The sequence below is a fragment of the Emydura macquarii genome, unplaced genomic scaffold (assembly GCF_026122565.2).
Source record: "Emydura macquarii macquarii isolate MOO-44397 ecotype Brisbane River unplaced genomic scaffold, CSIRO-AGI_Emac_v2 contig_3122, whole genome shotgun sequence".
NCBI classification, from domain to species: Eukaryota; Metazoa; Chordata; order Testudines; family Chelidae; genus Emydura; species Emydura macquarii.
The window spans coordinates 3,172,381-3,189,370 of NW_027133259.1; the positions used below are offsets into that span (position 1 = coordinate 3,172,381).

The window sequence follows — 16,990 nt, forward strand, 5'->3', positions numbered from 1 at the left end:
TATTCACTCCTTGGAAGTTGAATCATGCTGTTGCCCTGGCAGCTCCCTCCAGTGTTGCCAACTTTTGCAATATTTGTGGTTTTACTTAAAGCTCCAGCTCCTGTAGACAAGTGACTAGGAAACATGAAAGTTTCTAGTCCTCATGGTTACAGAGAAAAGCCTGAGAACCTGAGCCAAATGTATCATAAAGATTCCAAAATCAGAAAGCAAATAACAAATGCAAAATGTAGCTGCTTGTTTTTTAAATCTCATGATTTGGAGGTGGAGGAGGCATGAGTTTTGACGCATGAGTTTTTTGAACATTTGGAGTAGGCAATATTCCTAATATCTTAGCAGAGGATATCTTAAAACTTTGTGATTACTCCATTAGAGAGCTCCATCTCTGCTTGTGCTGGCTCTAGAGATAGAAGGAAGTTGGTCACCAGACATCTGCAGCAGAGCTTGCTCGAACACACCACTTCATCTTTACCTTTATGTATTACAGGCAGCAATGCCAGCACCTTTTATTATAAGACTCTGTTTTCAGTTGCTTATAACTCTGCCAGTCTTTAACCATTTGTGCTGAAATGTTCCATGCCAGGAATCTGCCTATATCTGAGTTTTTTTTAAAAGGTTTATTATATATGAATAATAGACATGAGAAATGAAAAAGCCCTATTGGGCTTGATTTTCATAATGGTACACATGCATTTGAGTATCTACTTAGCTTATGCCATTTATGTGCTTGCCTGTACAAATGTCCATTTGCACGCATGACTGCTGTAACTTTGCATGCAAATCAAGGACACACAACTGCTCATGCACTTAATCAAAGCTTGGTCCCAAAGCAGGATTTTTTCCAACAACACTTTCCCTAGTGGAGTCAGTCTGCTTTTAAAACCCTCAAGCAATACGGCTTCTGCCACTTCCCTAGAGAGGTTATTCCAGAGCCTAATAGATTTCACTGTTGGGACTTTTCCCTTGTATTTATAACAAAAATTCCCTCTTTAAAATGTTCTCCTTATAGTTCTAATTGTTTCTTGAGCAGAAATGATGTAGTCAACTTTGTACAAACACAAAGGAAGACATGGTCTGTTCCCCAAAGAACTCAGTCTAAATTATATACAGCCAACATGAACCATTCGTATGTGATGATGCATAAATGGAAGGTTCCCATTCTGAACGAGGGGGAGCGGTTTGGTGGAGGAAAAAGGGGCATTTTTGTTTGGGGTTGTTAAGGTAAATATTTTATTTGGATGCCCAACTTGAAACACAGACATCTATTTTTCAGTGGTGTTGAGGACCTAGAGGTGCCATGGACTTCAGCTGGAGTCCCAGGGATGTTAAATTGAATGCCTAAAAATGGAGGCAAGCAAAATCAGTGTCCCTCTTGAAAACATGGCTGTCAGTGAATTAAGTGCATTTTAAGGAGGGATTCAAATAGGAAGGATTCTTGATGGCTGCCCTTTAGTAAAGGCTTTTAAAAGGAAACAATCTTAAAAACCCATGCTTCTGTCTAAAAGCTTGTTACCTACTGTTGCTGCAAGAAACACCTAAACTCCTTGTAATTAGTACTTTTTTTCTATTTTTTCAATTTGTTTATTTTGTACTTATAGCAGCACTTTGTGTAGAGTTAGCTTGACTGTTTCCGCTCTGTGGTCAGCCACTTTTCCCCAGTTGATTGTGTGAATGACCCACACAGTCAATGGAGAGAAAGAAACATTTTTTTTAATGGGATAAACTTATTAAACCATACGAATTGGCAGGGTGATTCAGGAGCAGGTGTTATACTTGGAAACTACCTTCCTTTCACTTTCAGAAATAAACTAGATTTCATATTGATGGTATCCCTCCTGTAATAATGCATGCAATGCTTTTCACTCCTACATTTGTCAGTAATTTTCTGGTAATGAGGTCCTTCAGAAATAAACCTGGTCTTGCAATCTAATATATATACTGATGTGCAATGGCATACATGCCACCTAAAACAGCATTCATTTCTTGCTGCCAGGTCAGATATCTAACATAGATCTAATTTTGCCTGCTGTCATTCCCAGGTTTCTTTTGGCATCACTGCTTTCCAGGTAGCCGCTTGCACTGAATATCTGGATTTCCAGATTTCCCCCCCCCCCCCCCGACGTATCAGAATCTCATTTTTGTTGTTTTCCATCCATCTTTCTGACTTCTTTAGAGCCCTTTATGTCTGTATCTTCATTGGTGCTTCCATACCTTCCCAGTGTCATATCAACTGTGCATCTCACTTGGATGCTGTTCTTCCTTTTTGGTATCACTGTTGAACATTTAAATAATAACCTCTTTGGCAACCCACTGGGGGCTCCCCATTGATTTTTTTATTTCCTTTTTTCATTACTAGTAGTTTTGGTTAAATATGGCAATGTTTAGGAAATATTATGAGATGATGATGATGATGGCAAATTCAGTTGGCACAGGTGCTGTTCTGCACCCCAGATAATCATTATTTGTCCTTTTAAATAAATATATATATGTATACACATAGAGAGAGAGAAGAATAGTACTTTTGTTGTCAAAACAGTGCAACATTAGTAATTTCTATCGTAGAGCTCCCCAGTGTATACTCATGCTAACTGCAAATGTTGTGGGGAAGGAGAAATGTCTTTGCCTCTGGAGGAATTAAAGCTCTCAGTGAGAATTCATTGGTCTGATCCTTTGTTAACCACAGTGTTGTTGCTGAGCTCCTGCTCTCTATTAGCCTCCCGTGCAGTCTAGAATTTAACTTGGCAGCAGTTGAGGTTCTTAGTGAAATTGGTTCAACTCTTTAACCATCACGTTTACCAGCCCACATGCAAAATCCCCAAATATCAAAAGTCATGGATACTTTAGAAAACACATGGAAATCCATAACTCTCATGTCAGCTGCGACAAAAATGCAGCCTTTATCATTGCCCTTTTGTTTGCAGTCCTTCAGCCAGTTTCCAGTTTGTGACAGTATTCATGTCTAAGTCAATTTTAAAATAATTTTGTGAGTAAGGTTTTATAACACTGTATCAAGTGCTTTCCTAGAGTTCAGATTCACTGCATCTACTGTGTTCCCTTAATCCACTTCTTTCTTTAAATATAAAATTAAAAATTAATCAAGTTTGTCCAGCAAGTCTTGGTCTTGGTTATTTATTTATTTGTATTAAAAAATGTGGGTACCCATCACATAAGCCTCAGGGAGCAGTCACAAGTCTTAATAAAAATGCATTAATGAGAGACTGCCAACAAATCGAGAATCCCCTGATTAATTGCAGCTACCATAAATTAAAGAAATTTGCAAATGCCATCTCTAATCTGGTAAAGGTTAGCGTGTACAGAAGGCCCATATAGTTAGCATCACCAAACAAACAAGCTACTGCATTCTATGCTTAATTAAATCCCAAAGTGGTGTCCAAGGACAGCTCCAAGAAGAATTAATTAGAATAGTGCAATCTGGAGAAGGCAAAGGGGTGGATAACTCTGATGAGGTCTACCTCCAAGCAAAAAGGCCACCATATTCATGTCAATAGCACAAGGAAACATTTTTCCCAAGCACCACTCTTATTCAAGAACTCAGGAGCAAGTGCGAGAACAAAAGAATCCCTTATGGATTTCCTTAGCAAAGGATGGGCATGCTCTCATTCAACAGAAGGATGAGATGCTGCTCCCACTAGTTCCTCTATAAGCTATGGACTAGTGGTTACCTCAGTGGACTAGAACTCAGGAGATCTGGATTCTGTTCCCCGCTCTGCCCTTGGCCTGCTGGGTGATCTTGGGCAAATCACTTCACCTCTGTTTCCCCATCTGTAAAACAGAGATAACGATACTGATCTTCTTTGTAAAGCACTTTGAGATATACTGATGAAAAGTGTGATATAAGAGCTAGGTATTTTTATTCTTATTTGTTATAAATGTCTCCATCTTGAGCAGCAATCTTGGGCCATCAGTAGAAAAGCAGAGAGGCAACACCAACCGTATCTGATCTGCAAAAACACAAGTGAGCTGTCATCAGCATACCAATGGCGTTGCAGCCCAATTTGTATTGCAAGCATTTCCAGTTACCTCGCATACATGTTGACCAAGACACATGATGAATCTCATATGGCTGGGCTGTTAGGTAGGGTGAGCAACTGTCCAGTATAATTCTTTCTGGAGCCTCTTGGAGAGGTGTAGGGTGCACAAGATTATTGTAACGTGAGGACTGCTTAGCATGGCAAGACTAGGCCCTTAAATCAGCTGCAGGCTTTATGAGCAATGGTAGGCCTGGAAAGTCCCTAGAGGATAAGAGGAACTATCCCCTGGGCCTGGAAATACCCTTGAAATGAAAATAGAAGTAGGCTGACCACAAGACTAGCTAAAGGTCAGCTTTGCTATGAAATAACTAACGTCAGCTTATTGGGGGTGGTCCCTAGCTAACTGCCAATAGACTAATAGAAAACAAGTATTAAGGCCCAATCCCTAAGTGGATTGAGATACACGTCACCTATTGTTAGGTGAAGCTGATTGCAGGGTTTAGGGGAAAAGGGGTATATTAGGGACCCCCGGGCACTGCCCTGTCGAGGCTCTCCGTGGATCCATCGAGGTGCTAGGGGATGCCTGGGCAATTGGTTCCCTGGTTGCAACTCGCTTCATAGGGTGAAGAATGGGCCTCCTCACCCTCGTGCTGGTAAGCGCTTTCTTCCCAGCTGTTAACAGCTTGCAATAGTTTAAGATTTGTAACTCTCATAGCTTAAAGTTCTGATTAAATAAACTGCTTGTGTGGGCACTTCCTCATCCGGCTGCTCTTTTCTCATCACCGGGATCTCAAATTATGAACCCTCTGTCTTGGCGGAGCACAAGAGGCAAGAAAGATTCCACCTTGAGAATAGTCACATCATAATCATAATCCGCTTTTGCCAGGGACCACAGGTGAGTCAACACCACCCCATGAATAGTGGCATAAAAGGCAATTGATGGATTTAAACGCATCTATCTGGAGAGTGACCATTGTTCATGACAAGGAGTAGATTGTTGATCAAGGAAAACAATGGAAAACTTTTATTATTCTTATAGTCTGACTGACTGGGTCGACTAAAATCAGAAGATTCTAGATTTCACAAAAACTGCTTCACTTCAAGAAAAGACTTTGAAATCAGGTGATATTTAGCCAGAACTTATTTATTAACCCTAGGCTTTTTATTTCTATGCTTCCATTATTTTCCTCCAAATACTGAGACAGTTTTCTCTGAGTATATGTACCATTGTTTTATTCTGGACTGAAATTAGATTTACTGGGTGTGAATTGCCAGGATTGTGCTGCTTTTCTTGTTTTGTTTTCTTTTGTTTTCTTCTTTTCTTTCCTTTTCTTGGAAGATCATTACTAAATTTGCCTTTTTCCCAATCATCTGGCACCACCCTCTATTTAAAAATATAATTTGTAATGGTTCAGTCAGTTTATTTGCTAACTCACTTTACACCCAGCTGATAGTACAGTTGGTATATGTTAAGGTTTTCCCAAAATTCCTATACTGGTCTTTCAGTGGCTTGGTTTGCATTCTTATTAAAGAGAGATTTAAAATATATTAGTGATTTTTAGAATAATTAATTTCACCTTCTACCTGATTTATTACTTAGTCCCCTTAACTCCTTTGGCTGTAGAATCCACTCACTTCCTTTTATTTTCTGACCTCATTCTTTTTTCTGACCTTATTTTTGTCTGCAGACAAAAGAATGACTATTCTGGTCTGCGTACGAAGTGGGGGAGACATGCATACTTTTCCATTTCCAGTACAATGTATTTTACCATCGGGTCTTTGAGCAATCCCTCTTGAAGCCATATTGGCTGCTTTGTGTTCCTGCATTCTTCTTTTTAGAGGAATTGTAACCTGTTGGACCTTAATTATAATGACTCCAAGATCTCCAGCTGTCTTGGATTTTAATATTTCCTCTCCCTATATTTCTTCCACTACTCCACCTCTTCTTCCCCTCCAATCCTCTGCTCTTCTTCTGATGGACTAAATTAAAACTTTAACTTGCAGAAATTATGGTGTGCAGCTGTGGACCATTTGCTGATTCCAGATTCTTCCCCTCTGTGTTTTCCACACAGATTGTTGCTGCCACTGGAAAAACAAATTAAATGAAACTGGCACTCAGCATACTGGTGAGATTTGCAGTAAACAAGCTGGGGAATGTTAGAGCTGCTTGATAGTACTGAGAGAATGAAATGAAATAAAAAGTCCAGCTGCAATGAGCCATTTAACACAAATGCCTAGAAAATATCCTGAAGGTGAGACCTCCCACAGGAGGATGGCTGTGCAGTGATTTTATTAAGCCTAATCAGTTTTCCCATCTTCCTTCAGGTTACAGAACTATCAGGTTATGGGATGACTGAACCCCTGGGAAAGAAAACTTGCTTTTTAGTAAAAAGCCAGGATTTCTGGTAAAGGAGTTGATCTCTCTGCTCCCTCCCACACCAAGTAATTTTGGTTGGTTTAAGTTCATTAGTTTGGAGAATAAGGAGGGATGTTTTCTAGTCAGTTAAGATGTTTTTTCCTAGTCAGTTAAGTCAGTTAAGACAGTTTAAGACGCATGTGTCGTTCTGCTGGGATATGTAAAATCTGCAGCCTAACTGGCAATATATAGATAGCCTTCCAAAGTGGGTTGCTAGCTGCATGTGAATTTGCATCCCTGAAATGCTAGCATTTGGCAACCCCAGAGATCTGCAAATATTAAAGTATTCATTCTTGGATCTACCTATATGTTTATAACTTACCTCCCCCAACTGTGCACCAGTGTCCAAAACCAAAGAATCCCTAAATATCCTTCCCTTCTCTCACTCCCCCACACGTGTGCATGCATGCTTATAAATTATATAAAACTACACAAACATATAGAAAATAAGGGAGAAAGGAAAACTGCTCTTGTAGGAACCTTATTTGCAAGATGTAGTGTTATAGCTTCATGTTTGTTTCATTTTATAGAAGATATTTGATTTTTGTTTTCCTTTATAAAATAGCCTAAAATGAATATGAAGTTAGTGGAGACTTGTGTAAGATGGGTTGTGGGGTGGTCTGTGTGTGAGACTATAGGGGAAAGATTGCAGGGCCAGGTGGGGGGTCCTCCAAAGCTTTGTATAGCTTTTTGGGTACTTATCCAAAACGAACCTCCAAACCACCTCCCCCATGGGTCCAGCCAAGTGATTTCAGCCATTACCATTGATGATAGCTGTGCACACCTCTGTCATAGAGGCAGCAGGCATTACTCTAGAGACATGGGATTCAAAAGCTGTTTTTTGGAGAAAAGCAGAAGATAGACCCCTAATCTTCTAAGTTTGAAAGGTGTGATGCTTCCTTACACACCTATCCACCCCCATTAATACCGTTAGTCAGATTTTTAAACTATGGAATTGTAAGGATAGGAAGTCAACAGCTCTGTGACCAATTTTGTATTAATCTCCTAGTAACGTGCTGTGTACAGCACTGAGTGAGAAAAAACTCCCTGACAGCTCAGGCAGAGGTGAAGCATGTGCAGCCTTCATTTGAGTTTAGCTTTCCCTCCTTGTGTTGTAAAAGGCAGTATTTTTAAAAACAGAATGATATTCTATATATGTAATGCATAATATAATAATAATAATAACAAAAAAGCTCTATTCAGTGTGGAATAGAGTCAGACAGTTCTGAGCAGGCCAGGACACTTCACAGTTAGATTGAAGACTGTAAACACACAAGTATATACAGGAGATAAAAGTATGAGATTCTTTGGAGGGAAACCTGGTTGGGATTCAAGCTTTTGATGTGGACAGAGCTTCGTCCCAGGCCTTGGTTCTGCAGCCAGTTCTTTTAAGTTCCAGTAAAGTCTAAATGGAGATGTAGTCTCTTCTCGCTCCCTTTTCCACCCCACCTCAAACGGGTGACTACTGCATAGGAGGTCTTTAATCTGACTCGTTTTCCTTTACTGTCACAGTGACCTCCAGTGGCTCACTTCAAGTCAGACCTAGTCCTTTGAAAGAAACTGGGCTGCACTTTTTTAATAATCAAGAAACAAAAGCTATTTAAGGGAAGAAATGAGAACATATTCTGTTTTTTTTTTCTTCTTCCCTGTGTGGGCACTGAACCTTTCCTAACTGAATGTGCAGAGAAGGCATGCATCTGTGAACTGGTGAAATAATTAACTGGTGAAATGGAACTATTATTTGTGCCTCCTAAATGAATGAGTAAAACTGTTCTGAGATCTGCCAAAATGTTCACATAGAAAAATCAGTATACTCGAGGGAAGGGGCTGAGACTCTTGGAAAAACTGATTTGCTGAAGTTTGGAGCAGGTCGGGAAGAGGTGGGGAGGGAATAACTTCATCTCTGAGGTGGTCCCATTTTCAAGAACTTTTTGAGTCCTCTTTCTGGAAGGGGTTCTCTTTATACATTCATACCTGGCTGGCAGGGGATCCCTGCTCTGCCTTCCACCATTTAAAGAAACAGCTGCATGTCAGTGTTTTTGTTGCAGTTGCTTTGTACCCCGTGCCAGAACCTCTGAAACTGTAAGGCTGCTCACCTTATGTATGTATACAGTATATAAATCTATATTTCAAGGAAAGCTGAGCAGAAGAGACCTGGAGGAAGGCAACAAAGAGGAAAGGCAGAAACAGCTAAATCTGGGACCCCATTATATTCTATGGAAAAATCACTATAGTATAGGTGAAAGTGGAATTGTGTCAGGAATGTAAGTGTCACAAACACCATGAAACTCGTAAGCTGCTATCGAGCACTCCTTACTCAGACAGGTACCACTGAAGTCAATGGAATTTTGTCTGATTAAGGGTGGCTAAACGGGACTCTTAAAAGAAAACCAAAAGGCATAAAACGGTTTGGAGAACAAGATTTACTACACCAAATAGACTCTGCTGTATATGTGCACAGAATGAGGATGTCTTTAATTCATCTTCTCCCATAGTGTGCTTATTTTTATTGAATCCTATAAAAATAAAAGTCTAATTTTTGAAGAAAATGATTGTGAAAGAATTTCCTAGTCTCCACTAACTTTCCTAGTATGTCATCAAACAATGCATCGAGGACAAATTGTACACTTCGTATACCTTCTTGGAAATACCAGCAGTCCTAATGAATGTATTATGTATCTAATCCATCCAGGAGTCTTGCTGAATTCTATTTTGGGATAAAAGAGAAAACAGAATGGTGACATGGAAGGAGAGAATCCATCCAGTCTGCTTTGAGGGTTAACTTTGTCCAGGTGTTAGCTAATGGATTTTTTTGAGTTGAATCGAGACTGAAGGAGTATTCAACTTTTCTGAGGCCAATGTACTAGCAGATACAGTGAGTGGGTTCTTTACACTCATCCCAGTGTGTGCACAGCAAGGTCTGGTGTGTATACATTGGTCTTGATGTTTGATGGTAATTGCTGTTAACATTAATGAGCATTCTGCTAATTATTTACAGCCCACCAACATCAGTGTTCCTATCAGAATGACCTGAGCACTGTCCAACAGACCTAGTAAATAGAACAAAACAAACTTCCAATGCTATCTTACATAGAGTGTTGACAAATCCAATAACAGATCGCTGAAGTGCTTATTTACAGCCTCATGCTGTCCACCAACTATTTTTCAGGTGGTGCAGTAAAATCGCATAGGATTATTCACACATCTTCCTGCAGTATTGCTTAGAGAGCTCTCTCTAGATCTTCTGAGAACTGTTTCTAAGTCCCAGAACTGCTTCTCATTATAGGTGAATATGGACGTACTATAATAGTGCTTAAGTAGTATGTGGACAGCTGGTTGTTCATGGCAATCAGTATATGTTTTAAATTCATTAATGAATTTGGATTGCAAAACTGACTCCTGCATTTTCTGTCTGTCTCTGTTTCTCTCTCTCTCTCTTTTTCCAGCTGCTTATCCCTTTCAGAAGAGAATGTAGCTATTGAGGATTCCAGTGACTTGATCTTGTCTGCTAAATACATCTAATTAAGGGATCAAATAAGAATGCAAGTTCACCTAATGTTAGAATAGCTCTGAACCTAATTTGTTCATCTATTGTCACCCTAGCACCATTAGAATAATCCAAATAAAATAGCAATGGTTCTGCTGTATTTATTTATTTTATTTATTCTTCATTTTCTTTCTCAATCAAGCGCATATAGTGAGACCCCTGAAACTGGGCGGAGCTGAGCTCTCAATCTGCTGAGACCCACACGTGGAACAGGAGTCCAAAACAAGAGTAATCAGGTCAGAGGTTTTAATCAATGGAGGCTGTATTCCATTAACATAAATAACCAGTTTTGTGATTCAGTGTTTGATGTAAATAGTCTGTGATTGGTGGTAGGGAGCTACCTACCAACTAGCTCCAGCTCGTTGGGGTAATTGAGAATAGATATTTTATAGGGCATTCTTGTTACATCAGTCCACACTTCAGGAAAACTTTCTATTCAAATTCTTGCATTGGTGCCCATCATCATAGCATCTGATGCTTACCTGTGCTGCTTCTGAAGAGAGGTACTGTCATCCAACTAGCCCAGATCTCCTTGTAGATAGCCCTTAGTTATGGCTGGCATTGACATGGCACCTGTTACACATGCTGTAGAAAATTGTCATCATGCAGAACCTGCAGGATTCCATAGCCACAGCGACCACATAAGGCCTGATTGACCTTACTCACAATGGTGAACACTTATTTATATGAGTAGTCTAGCTGATGTCAGTGAGAGTGCAACCCTTGTTCATTGGCATTTTCATGATCAGGTCCTCATACCTGTGTTACTCATGGTGCTGGGTCAAAACTCAAACTGTTTTTTTTCACCCTAAAATGAGCATGCCTAACTAAAACACATCTGAGCTGCTACAGCTCTTCTCAGTGTATTAAGTCAAAGGGGGATTGATCTACCAAGCTCTTACACTTTGTTATGAGTTAATTGATTTCATCATTGCTCAATGAAAGACTCATCATTTTCTCTTACGCGATGTTAAGCCCTGCACTTTTACGAAAAATATATTCAGAAGACTGTGTTTTTTTTCTGGTCTGTCTTTTTTGAGTTACAACTGAAACTCTTTAATAAGTAGGCAGGAAATGGAGCAAAGCTGGTACTTCAGGAGGAGAGATGAGTCCATTTATGCTCCAGGCACTCATTGACCATGAATAGCTAAAGATACCTTTATTTGACTAGGTCCACCACCAAGTCTTCTTTGCTCCAATTCAGTACTGTCAAACAGACCTTATAGCTAGCTTAATTGACCAGGTGAGGAGTGGCTTAGTGTGTTAAGACTCTTCAAGTAGCGCAGAACTATTGTGGATGGCCTTATGCCACCACCCTCATTGACCCAGCATAGAAAGTGTGTCAAATGGGAAGAGCCACTGAAGCTGGTCAAAGGTAAAAGGAGCCCTGAAGTAGCTCTAATTTGCACTGGAAGCTGACCTGGCCCCTGACTGGCCCCGGGACTGGGCGAGCACAGATGTGGCATGGAGCCACCTATGCTCCCCTTCATTTGGGTCTTGCACTGAGCACAGCTCAGCTCTACTCCAGTTTTTGGCCCATAGGGTGTATGTGAGTCCAGGATCCCTCAAATACAAGAGAAATGGTGAGGAAGGAGTTAACCAGCATGAACAGAAGAATGCCAGCCACAGAGCACATGGTTATAAAAACTGGTCTGGAATATATCAAAGTAGTTAAGAACATAAGAACGGGCACACTGGGTCAGATCAATGGTCTATCTAGCCCAGTATCCTGTATTTTGACAGTGGCCAATGCCAGGTGCTTCAGAGGGAATGAACAGAACAGATAATCAATAAGTGATCCATCCCTCTCACCCATTCCCAGCTTCTGGCAAACAGAGGCTAAGGGACGCTTCAGAGCTTGGTTTCCTCTTTATTCTGGTGCAGTGACAGAAAGGAGATTCTGATGAATTCTTGAAAACTCAAGTTATGGGGTTGTTTTCTTCTTCATATGTCTCTGTGTTCTTCGTCTTTCTGAGGCCCCTTTAATTTCCAAAGCAGGGACAGTACTAGGGTCTGATCCTTTTAATACCTTATAGCACCACATGTATGCAGAAGACAAATGGACAGTGGGTCTTTTCTCCTTGAAGCTTACAGTTTAATGATAGACTGAGGTTAGACTAGATGGTCCTTTCTGGACTTAAAATCTATACAATTTTTTCATTAAATTTTTTTCCGTTTGAGATGTGGGATTTACAAAATGTATGATTCTCAGTAGCTGCAATCCACATAGTTATCCACATAAATCCATCCCTCTACCCTCATGTACACATGGAGGGTAAAATAGACACTATATCTTTATGTGTCTCACCAAGAATTTCCATTAATATGTACACTAGGCATGTCTCGTATTCGTCACTGGATAAAATTCCTTTTAACTTCTATGGAATTTTGCCTGAATAAGGACTGTTGAATCAGGCCCGCAGTACACAGTGAAGACTTAAGCCTATGTTTCTCCGAAACACAAACATGCGTCTTAGCACAGCAGTTCATTTACTAAGATACATAGGAATGCTCACCTGCCTATCTGAGAACAAGATCAAGCCCTTGGAAACCGACAATCTATGGCATAAGTATTGGAAACCACTATGTTGGAGCACTAACTTTTCTTGGAAGGAGGAGCATGGAGAGGGTTAGCTCATAGATACTTTCCACAGTAAATTAGTTAACATTAACTGTAGGAAAAAATTAGTCTATTTTGAGAAAAGTCCAGGAAAGGGATCAAAAGGAGGACTCTACGGGGTATATTTTCAAAGCATTGTGTGGGATGTTCACTGCATAACTTCCACTAAAGTCAGTGTTTAGCGAAAGCTCAGGGGACCGGTGATGAGATATTCTTTTTATCTCTGTCACCTTTGCCTGGATGGATAAAAACCAAAAGCCATTATTATCTGATGACTGTATCTGTGGTCTAAATGAAATAACTTGGATAGTCCACAGTGCAAAAAAGGTCCTTATAATAATACTTTGTATTTACATAGCATTTTTTCATTGGTAGAGCTCAAAGCACTTTACACTCAAGGTGGGTAACTAACACTCCAGTTACAGATATGGTATCTCAAGTGTAAACAAATTAGTGACTTGCCCAAGATGTCACAGTGAGTTGGTGTTAAAACTGAGAGTTCAGCAATGGGCCGCTAACTACAGCTGGTCAAGCAGTTTTCAACAAAACGGTTTTCACTGGAAAATTCTGATTTGTCGAAATGGAAACATACCAGTTTTAACAAAAGTTTTGGAGAAAAATGTTTCTCGGGTCTAGGATGTAATTTTTGGTCAAACCCACTAATGGTGAAGGAGGTGAGAAAGAGACTCACCCTAGAACAGCCAATAGACTCACATCTGGGTTTCCTGCATCCTAGGTAAGTACTGTAAGCACCGGTCTATTGGTTATTCTGGAGTGGAGTTAGTCTCTGGATTATTTTTTTTTTTCACTGAAAATCTTTGAACGGTCTCAGTTTTGTCCCAATATGGAATGGAAAAAAAAATGAAATCTCAAATTTTCAAAAAAGAGGAAAACCATTTCCTGCCCATCTCTATGCCCGACCACGGGCCCCAGGCCTGAGTCACTAGGCACTGAGTCCACTGACAATCTCAGCAGATAGGACAAGCGTTGTATCTGTTAGAGAGGATGAATTACTTGACTCATAGCGCGCTGGTGGTCTCCAGTTTACTACTAAAGCACCTTGGCATGGTACTGTAAGAGAAGCTTGCACTGTTTCTGCCTGTGTTGTATTTATCCTGTAGTTAAATAAAGACCTTCAGATTCCAGAGGTGCTATTCCAGCACCTTTCACCAGCACCAAATTATGTTTAAATAACAAAATGGTTTAAACATTCAAATACTGTAACTACATATAGTCAATATTCCCCTACTTATTGGATTACTGCAAGACAGCCAAATTCCCTGTGGTAGTTCTGGAGCACAAGGCCACTTACTCATAAATGAATGTACAGGATTGCTACACTGTAGGTACATTGTGTCAGTGGGTAGCATTATCCACATTTCGGGATGTCAGATGCTTAAAACTAAACTGAACTGTTCTGGTCCTTGAAATTCCAACAGGACCGTTCTCTTATCTGACAGAGTTCAGCTTCAATCGTTATATATTTTATTTGTAAACTGTCCTGAATTGGTATGTGATCTGGATGAAAAATTAATTTCTTTACTTACAAAGAACCATTAAACAGAAACTCTGAACATGAAACAATCCAAATTCATTACTATACAGTGCAAAGAAATTGACAGAGTCTATTATAGAGAGTTTAACACTTGATGGCATGAACGTTTTTCTCCATTTGATATTTCTCAGGAATTTAGTTGTGTTGTGAAAAATTGTTGTGTTGTGCTTAAAAATCATTTAGCTGATAATTAGGACAGTAGTGAGGCAGGATGTATAGGCCTTCCATGTGTCTTTCCCTGTCTTGAAATGGACTTTAACAATGTCTCAGTGTATTAGATTATTGTAAATGGGGCTGGTACCTCTGTTTACTATTAATGTTGCCCAACACTGCCCACTCTAAGACCCTGTTTTCAGTTGCTTATAATTTTGCCAAACTTTAACCATTTGGGCTGAAATTTTCCGTGCCAGGTATGTACCTCAGGATGACTTATTTTTTTCACTTTCTTTTCTTTTTTCTTTTTTGGGGGTGGAGGGGCAGGCAAAACTTCAAGTCAAAACTGTTGGTTGTTTCCAAGATCAATGCTCAGGGAAAACACACTGTTCTGCCCATTTTAAAAAAAGTTAGTGACATTTTCTTTTAAAGCTCTGGGACTCCCATGCCCTGACACAGGCACTTGAACTGTGGCAGGGGGGTGGCCTGTGTATCAGGGATGTGCCTTTTGTCATCCCCATGAAGATCTGCCCAGATTTGTCAAATTAAAAGCCTTTGAAAAATTGCAGCGTGCATGTGCTCAGTAGAATCTTCTTTGATTTTTAGCGGCTCTGGGTAGGTCTACGCTGCAAGAAAAAGACCTGTGCCAGTGAGTAAACTAACCCCAGCCAAGGGGTGAGGGTCTCAGAGCCCAGGCGCCAGCCCAAACCCAAATATCTACACTACTATTTTTAGCCCCACAAGCCTGAGTCAGTTGACCCAGGCTCTGAGACTGACTGCTGCAGGTGTAGGTGGTGGTGGTGTTGTGGTTTGGGCTTTTTTTTGCTGTGTAGAGTGGATGTACCCTAAAACCTCTGAAGATTCCACTGTCTGGGTACGCTCGAGCCTCCCACAGCTCGTAAGGCTGATCAGACTACGTGTGCACCGTCCCCACAGAGTGACTGAGCATGCTTCCTCCAGCCCAGAGCTACAGGTGTGAAGCTGGACTTTCCTTGTCATGGTTTCTGCTGGCTGAAGTGAGTGAGGGTGAGGTTGGATACCAGAGCTGAGAGCAGGGCATGAGTATCTCCTGTGCTCTCAGCGACTCCCCTACTGGCACCCAGGCAGGGTAGTGGAGGAAGCGGTCTCATTCATCTACAGAGGGGACAAAAGCTGGAGCAGGTGATAGGGAGAGGAGCAGATTGGGACAAGGAGTCTGGTGAGGCTGGGAGGAGCCAGGGTGGAAGAGGGTGGCTGGGATTGGGAACCAGTAGGAGATGGGGACTGACTGGCAAGGACTGAGAGGAGAAAGCAGTGGGAGTGTGTCGGGGGTGGGGAGAGACGCACGTCTGACAAAGAACTGGGGTGCAGGGAAGAGGACTGGCACTGGCTGGGCAGAGAGACTGGGACGACGAAGGAGAGCTGAAGGATTTTGCTGTGCACAGATGTCTTCATGAAACAATGTCCCTCATGCAAGTTGCCCCAGCGGCAGGCCCTGTAACTGTCAGTTCGGTCATGGTCAGGGAGAAGGCGTCATGATGTTCCAAAGTGAGCGAGGCTTCATCGCTTAAAACAGGAAAATGTTAACCGATGTACTGAACATATGCAGTGACTTTTATATGTTTGTATCTTTACGCAACCAGTGGCCATCAAGTTGTGAAGATCTGCCATTATTTTCTTTTATCTGCGTGGATGGGGAAAATAGTACAAGCATTTTTTTTTCAGAATAGGAGAAATGTGAGGAGTCTTCTGGGGTGCTCATGTGGTTTTCTTGGTTTGCAGTCTCACAGAACTAAAAAATTAGTTGGCGTGACTTTACTCCATTCTCTGTTCTAGTCAATATAAGTTTTTTATACTACACTCATCACTGTAATATCTGAGTCCCTTCCAGTAGAGCATCAAGCCATGTTGCCCATCTGTCCAGTGTTATTTGTTCTCTCATCCTTTCCCTAGCAGGAGAAATGTGTGCAGTGGAGTGTCCTGTTTTGGTAGGGTGTGTCTTTTTAAATATAAACATACCTGTTGCTATGTGTGTGTCATGTTTATGCTCAAATAGTCACTTTGGATGGAGATAAAACATGCAGAAATTCAGCCCCCAAAATGTGAATTTTTTTGCCAGTTATGAGCAAGTGGACATGGTGGTTTGATGGAACTGTTTGCCAACCCTGGCTATAGCAGTCATAAATAGGAGCTGTAATACCAGGAAATAGCATTAAGCACCTGCAGTAGGTAGCTCCCCCACCCTACTCCCTCAAGTAAACAATTTGAAGTAACCCTAGGGTTTCCAGTAAAATTCCATTTGACCTTATAAGTCCTATCTGTCTCAGACCCCTAACATTTCTTGGTCCTTTACGTGGTTACTTTCCCATAAATGGAAGGACAGGCAGTATCTTAGGGGAAGCAAATTCCTGTTTTTCACTTTGAAAAGCACGTTTTTTCAGTTGCTGGGCATCCCAGATTGCACTGCAAAACATCTTGAGACTATCCCAAAAGAGCAATTATAGCAAAATGACTGTGCTAAAAACTGTTAGGGAATGGCAAGTCCTGGGAGGTTAGTGAACACAACAACAATGTATAACTAATAATATTTCATCATGGATCTCATTTTTTTTCCTATACCAGGAGCAGCCCACTGTTCTAACTTATCCCCTGCCCATCCTCTCTGGTTCCTCTCCGCACTCATGAATATGTACAGAGATCATCATGGTAGCTCAAAGACTGTTGGGCCAGT

General features: G+C 40.9%; 1 long non-coding RNA gene across 1 annotated transcript in view; it reads left to right on the forward strand.

Moving 5' to 3' along the window:
* Positions 1-16,990, forward strand: part of LOC137141885 (uncharacterized) — an 83,325-nt gene that overhangs the window by 53,944 nt on the left and 12,391 nt on the right. Inside the window, exon 2 of the long non-coding RNA XR_010916762.1 lies at positions 10,095-10,188. This is a non-coding gene — a long non-coding RNA (uncharacterized lncRNA). The remainder of the gene's footprint in view (positions 1-10,094; positions 10,189-16,990) is intronic.